This window comes from Etheostoma spectabile, chromosome 6 (assembly GCF_008692095.1).
Source record: "Etheostoma spectabile isolate EspeVRDwgs_2016 chromosome 6, UIUC_Espe_1.0, whole genome shotgun sequence".
In the NCBI taxonomy this organism is placed as follows: Eukaryota; Metazoa; Chordata; class Actinopteri; order Perciformes; family Percidae; genus Etheostoma; species Etheostoma spectabile.
The window spans coordinates 196,217-203,545 of NC_045738.1; the positions used below are offsets into that span (position 1 = coordinate 196,217).

General features: G+C 40.1%; 2 long non-coding RNA genes across 2 annotated transcripts in view; one reads left to right on the plus strand and one right to left on the minus strand.

Annotated features, from left to right (window-relative positions):
• The window catches only part of LOC116691677 (uncharacterized), a 22,079-nt gene that overhangs the window by 10,647 nt on the left and 4,103 nt on the right, over window positions 1-7,329 (minus strand). The gene's annotated exons all lie outside the window — the stretch shown is intronic.
• LOC116691678 (uncharacterized) overlaps window positions 1-7,329 on the plus strand; it is a 15,459-nt gene that overhangs the window by 5,350 nt on the left and 2,780 nt on the right. The window lies entirely within an intron of this gene.

Sequence of the window (7,329 nt, forward strand, 5' to 3'; positions counted from 1 at the left end):
AGCTAGCTTGATTGGTGTCAGTCAAAGACCAACATTTAAAAATAAGTTAACTCCAGAAGAAAGTGACAAATGGAAAGCTGGTTTGAGCTATGGGGGGGGGGTTCATGCCTCTACAAGTCCAAGGGGCTTGCAGTAATTTTAATATGAATGCAGAAAAGAAACACTGGTAGCTGTTTTTAAACTTATTTACTTATATATTTCTGAAAGGTAAAACATCTAGCCACAGAATTAAATGGCTATGGCAAAACATGACTTACGTTTTTCAAAGTCTTCCTTTGCCTAATTCTGCCTTATATTCTTTTAGAATAAAAGGTCTTTGTGTCCCAGGGGTATAGATGGCTTCAGATCCATCTGGATAAAGAAGGATGAAGGAGCCTTCATCCAAGTCTTGGTTGAAGTCCCTCATTTTTTTCACAGTCTGATGAAGAAGACTTTGAGCGGTGATGTCAGACTCGGTTGATAAGGGAACGGTTTTCCCACGCGCTGGCTTTAAACCACCAATCTGAGCAGTCATCAAGCCAAGATTAATCTGCAATAGAAGACACAGGAGCTGGTAGGGAGGCTCTTCATCTGGTTTAAAGAACAGTAATTAATTAAAAAGGGGTTATTTCTCTGTTCTAAAATGTTACACATAGACCCAAAATAGATCTTTCACTCAAAATGTAACTCAAAGCAGAGCAACCCGAATCCTTCCTTCAAATCCTAGTAAACAGCAGTTTTGGAAGGCACTTATTTTTTTTTATTTTTTTTTTGGGGGGGGGTTTTATTCCCTTTATTTGGACAGGACAGATGTAAGTATGTGTGAAAGGGGGAGAGAGAGACAGGGGGGAGCGACATGCGGCAAAGGGGCCACAGACCGGATTCGAACCCGGGCCCGCCGCGCCGAGGAGCAAGCCTCTGTACATGACCATCCGCACAGACCACTGCGCTATCTGGATGCCCGGAAGGCACTTTTTTAATAAAATAAATCAAAGCTTGATCTTGGCCAAATAACGGGTATTTCAAAAAATTCACTTCCACAGAATACAACAATTGATATTCATGATCAGAAATCAGTTGAAAAGTAAGAAATACTGTATGTCCAATAGCTAAACTCAGGGAATTCTGTGTTGTTTTCTTAGGTTTCTGTATTGTAGTTAGTTTATTATTTCAAACATTTCCATATTTTATCCCTTATGCCTTTCCTCTGCTTTTTTCTTCCGGTATTCCAGAGAGGTTTTTAATCCTGGGGTGGGGAAGCACAACATGCATTCTTATAAAATGGCAAATCCTGCATTGCAGGTTCATAGATACAAAAGTAACGGTAAATAAAACACATGGCTAGAATACTGAGGACACGGTGTCCTTGACAGATATCTGATCTCCTTATCAACTTGATTATAAATAACTGACTAAATGAATAGCACTCGTTTATGTTTAGGTGGGACAGATCAGAGCCCACCCAGCCTGTTTTACCCGCTGAAATACCTTTTTTATTAAACTGAAATCATTTTTTGGCAGAGAATACCTGTTAGTGCCACACCGCCTTTACTGAGACAAACTTCATACAGGGTATAACTTTCTTGGCACGACACCCGCCAATAAACTTATACAGCGCAACAGAGTGTATAATCAGCTTGCGGACCGACACGCATGGTAAACCCATCATTAGCTACAAATAACGTTACGTTAACTAATCTGAAGTTGGTCCATTGGCGGGTTGAGCCAGAGACGTTTCAAGACTTTCTCCAAGTCTCTCGCCACAACCGTTGCAAAATTTTGGCTTGTTCTTAAACAACTTTTTCCCACAATGACGGCAAAACATCCTTTACCAGTTTTGGCACCGACTGAAGGGATGCGGTCTAGCAAGCTAGTGAGAGAGTAGTCATTTCCTGTTCAAAGACAGACAGTCTGTTTGTCCAATCAGGAAGGTCCGTCCTCTGCTCGGCCCTACCTTTTCCGTTGGAAGTTCATACCGTTGTGTTTAACGATTTGTTGAAGTGTTTTCTTATTTGCTGTTGTGTTTTCTTATTTGCCGTTGTGCTTTATGATTTGTTGAAGTGTTTTCTTATTTACTGTTGATTTCCTATTTGCCGTTGTGTTTTATGATTTGCTGTTGCCTTTTTCTGTTTGCTGTTGGGATTTGCACTTCAGGGCCACCGTACACTGGGATTTGACCACTGCCTATTTTGTGTAGTGATTTGGATCCCAGGGTACAGAGTGCTGAGGTTATTGATCTACAGTTAGTCGGTTAGGGTTGTCAACAGTTAACATGCGTTGTCACTACAACTGGGCCGATTGTTACCCTTTTTTGAAACATGTAAAGAAAAAATATATTTCCTTCCACAAAAATGAAGTGAATTCAAATTTCCTTTCATCTTTAAGATTCCAAATACACAACAAAGAAGAGTTTCTAAGGTAACATAAATTCTAATACTTACCATCCCCAAACTCTTGGAGCCATGTAAGCTGTTGTTTTGAGTACTGGTCCGATACCAGTGTGTCATATATTTTATTATGTTTTAACAACTGAATACTACTATCCCTGTATGGATGTGATATATTTTTTTTCTTTGTCGGTCTGGCTCAGGTTAAACTTGTGAAACATGAACAAGCACAAACAATGAACACCACAGAGCCTTCTTTATTTATCCAGTTTGACAGTCAGTTATAACCGAAAAAGAACATAAACTTTCTTTCTTTTTCTTTTATCACGTGGTATCAGATCGGTGCACAAACTCCAATATCAGCGTTTTAGGCAGTATCAGAGGCAATACCGATACTGGTGTCGGTATTTGAACATCTCTAATTGGGACCACTTTGGACATGCAGACCTCTGTGTTCTACTATACCTGTTCACAGGGGCCCAGTGGACCCCAGTTGACCTTGTGTTACATAACCTACACAGACAAGCTCAGCTTTGTATCATAGGGTGAAGAATATCCATTTCTCTTCCCATTTTCTCCTTCATATCAAACTGTCAGATCGCACTTTCTCCATGCAGATCGGCATCGGCTTGCCCGAAGGATAACAATATTAGTGTATATTGGTTCCGCAATAAATCCGCTACGCTCCCAAACATGACCTAGTTTTTCCTGTCGTATCACTCTGTCGATCTGAGGGTCTGCCTGTATTGAGTTAGCGAGATTGGCGGGTTGGTGTGTTTGGGGGGGGCCTAAGCTGTCTTCTGTATTACCACACACTCTAAGGCCTGGCATACATATCCCATTAAGGGTGGAAAGAGAGATAGGCACAGATGGAGAGCTGGTGAGAGTCAACTAGAGGAACAAAAAGAGATAGATGGAGGAATTAAAATAGAAGGGGTCAGAGAGTGAAAAAAACTGGAAGCACCAGGAGCCTGAGGATAGATTGGGATGTGGTATGGAACAAAGCTGGGGATACATGGAACCGTAATTTCTAAGACAAAGATTTGGTGTTAAACATGATGACGAAACATGCCGGAATAACAACCTGGACAAATGGGACTGGAGAGAAGGATGGAAAATGGGGCAAAGTCGAAACAGAGACGGCGATGGGAGGGGGAAATGGAAACCTCTCAGTGAGATAGAATAGGATGGTAGAAGGGTTGTTGAGTGAAAGAGAGATATCAGGAGGCCCGGTGGTGTGGTTCCTCTTATCCTCAAAGTCTCCCTTTCTCCCTCAGTAAGATACCACCATCTGAAAATGGGCCAAGGGGGGAAACACACACATGGAGTTAATGCCTTTAATGGTAAATAGCGCTTGTAGGTTTCTCTGGTTTGCATTTCTGAAAGTTAAAACACCCCCTGTAAAGTCGACAGGCCCAACAATATTTCTTTTGCTTTTATGTTTTCAGCCAATCACATTTCAGCAAATCTGTAAACTTATTTTGAGATGCGTAAGGAATACGGAGATCGGGTGTGGATCGGAAAAACCTTATCCACCATGCAAAGATGGAAGACCACCAACATACAGTGCAGCTGCTGGCTTTGTTGGGGCTGTGACACAGGAACAAAGTGTAAACATTTTGGATGTTAATGAGAAAAAAAAAGATTTTGGATTGTGCCTCCTTTTTTGCTTTGTTTTATTTATTTATTTCAATATATATATATAATATTTATTGCTCATGTTAGCTTTAGTGCAATTCCTGTGTGTTAAGTGGTACTTAATATCTCTGGGCAACGACTCAAGGCTTCCTTGAAAAATATATCCTCTAATGCACTGCTTCTTACTGTAGCTCAGAATCCTCAATTAAAATATGAACTCTCATCTCAGGATCAGGGCTAATGAAACTCTTCAACCTCTCATATCATGCAGAAAACCAGTTTGGGATCTTGCACATTTAAAATGATGTAACATAATATTACTTTTCATTTTTTGCAGCTCAGACAAACATTTGTTTTAAGGTTTGGCATGGAAAGACCCAAAACATTCTTGATCAATAACGGGTGGAGGTCACACTGTGACATTGTACAATAATACAATAGAGCACATCTGTTTGTGTGTGTGCTTGTAGCTCCACATCTGCTTGTGTGTATACACGTGAGTGTCTCCCAGCATCTGCATGCATGTGTGCGTGCTCTGGCACAAATGGAAACGGAATTTCTCGGAATTTACAGAAATCTGTCCTGTGGAAAAGAAAGTCAACTGTGTGCACTCATCATGAATGGAGTGTCAGTTAGCATAAGGAACATGCACTACAGCTCCACCAGCACCCAGATAGCTCAGCTGGTAGAGCGGGCGCCCATATAGAGAGGGTTACTCCTCGATGCAGTGGTCGCAGGTTTGACTCCGACCCTTTGTTGCATGTCATTCCCCCCTCTCTCTCCCCTTTCACTTTTTCAGCTGTCCTGTCATTAAAGGCCTAAAATGCCCCAGAAAATAATCTTAATAAAATGTTTAAAAAAAAATCTGTTATATGTATAAATAGAGCTTACTGATGATATACCAAAAACTTCTGCACTGTCAAACGCTTTTACACAACTATGGCAGCGCAGCACTGCCATGATTAGAAGAAAAAAAAGTTTTTTTTCACATTAATATATTGTAATTATTGTACATATCCACACTCCTTTATATTTCATTTATTTTTACTCTGAGATGTAGTATATACTTCACTTTATACCACTATCTTTATTTATATTCCTTTTGCCCTTTGTGCAATGTGTGCAACTGTAACACAGAATTGCCCTTCAGGGATCAATAAAGTATTTCTGATTCTGATGTCAGAGAGTAGAAAAGATCCACAGTTATTGACATTTTCTAATTGCATAAGGACAGTTTGGGCCTAGAACATTTGAGTTGCCTTTGTTTAACCTTTGCTTTAAAATATGTTAAAGCCATTTGAATCCTTTAGTTCAAATGGTTGGTAAATATAACACCAAAGTAATGGGTATAGAAAAAAGTGATAAAATTAATATTTTTAGATAAGGAGAAACACAGCTACTTTTTTACATTATTACAGACTTGGATATCAACAAGATTTTGGATATGTGGACACATTGCTATGCCAACCTTTTCAAGAAGCTGGTTGAAGGAATGAAAGAGGGACGCTGTGTTCGCACGGTCCAACAAGTCTGCCTTTAAAAAAAATATATATTTTGCACTGCTATATGTAAATGGGAATATTAGTGGAAAATTCAGTTTCATTAGCCATGTAAACAGCTTAGTCGGAATATCGCCTCATTCAGAACAAGGACAAAAACTGAAATATTCATGTAAACACACTCACTGTGGTAGTGTAGGGGGTTATGTAAGTGGCATTTATGGTGCTTTATCCTTTTATTTGGCCATTGATCCTAGATTAGATGAAGACGCATTATAAGCTACTCTCTCCCTGACTTAAACGGCCTCGAGCGTGAATCAACATGGTTAAAAATCAATCTAAAAACCAATGAAAGAAAATTTCGCTCAGTTTCTGTTAGCCCCGCCCTCCTGTCCCCAAGCAGCCAGCAGTAAACTGACTGTTATGGATAAAGGCTGGGGGGAAAAAATACCACAACTAACCTCATTAACCCCTTAATCGTGTGGTATACGCACCCAAGGTGGCGCCTGCCAATGTGACGTCAAAATGACGTAGATCTCTCAACAGCACACAACAAAGCGGAAACAGGAAGCCTGAATGAGCTCGAGGGTAACGGGATACCAGGACTCCGAGTCACTGCTAGTTTCTTTCATAAACTTACTGGGTCAAGATGAGTTATTTTATGGTGAATGAAAGGCTTGATCCGACGAAGTAGGTCATTGAATCAAATCAAAGCATCAACGGCAATACAGCTGCCAGTTCTGCTGCTGTTTACCTTTTTCTTCTTCTTCTAGTCCGGAGATATAACAACGTCGGTAGCCTTTCCTCATTAGCTCCACCTCTGTTCAGGAGAAGACTGCAACTAGTGTCGTTATATAACTATAAACAGTTAAGGCGCTCTCATGACGTCACATTTGTGCACGCCAGTTCAGCTGCAGCTATTTAAAAAGGGCTTTTATGCCTCTGATTTTTTGATACAGCCTGGCCTCCCTCATACACCGGGTTGTAAGTTTAAGTCATTTAGGGACTCACGGTGGGGTTGTGTCAACCTTTTGACCCCACACCTTTAATCTAGGAACAGACCAAAGACTGATTGAGAGCTAAAACCTCTTTCTGCAGCACAGTGTTTAAATCTGTCATCAAAATGGACAATCTGCATTGATTTTTTTTTTTATAACAGCAGAGGAAGACTTTTAACAGCAGGAGGAACGCTTCAGAAATGTCAGATGTAAACAGTCCATCATCACCGGAAGCATAACCATCCATGCGCCCTTGTTTGTGAACCAGGAAGTGCCACACTAAATATTTGTGTTTAGTTATTGCATTGAAAAAATAAACACTTCAACTGATAATTTTTCATGGCTTTGCATCTGGCTCACATTTGTTTACAGGTCACACATGTGTGGATGAATTACACTGCATATCATTATAGCGTTTGCACAATAAGCCCTTGTATAGTGAGTTCTGCCAATCATTACTGCAAGAGAGTGACAAAAATGAATACTGAACAAGATTCATTTCATTTGATGAGAGCCACCCAGGACCTGAATGCTGCACACACAGTAGCACTGGTTATAATTATGGCTGTGCTTTATGGTTCAGCTTTGTAGTGTTTTCCTATTTATTGGAAGGCAAACCACAACCTGCTATAAACAGTGTGGATTAGTTTGACTTCAGATTAAAGAGTTCTTAATATGGCTTCTGCTCATTATCACCAAATTCTGTGAGATTTTCCACTACTCACTGCGTCTGTAGTTAAATGTAAAGGCAAACAATCAAAAGCTGATTATTATTCTGGTAAAATATTACTAATAATGGTGTGTGTGTGTGTGTGTGTGTGTGTGTGT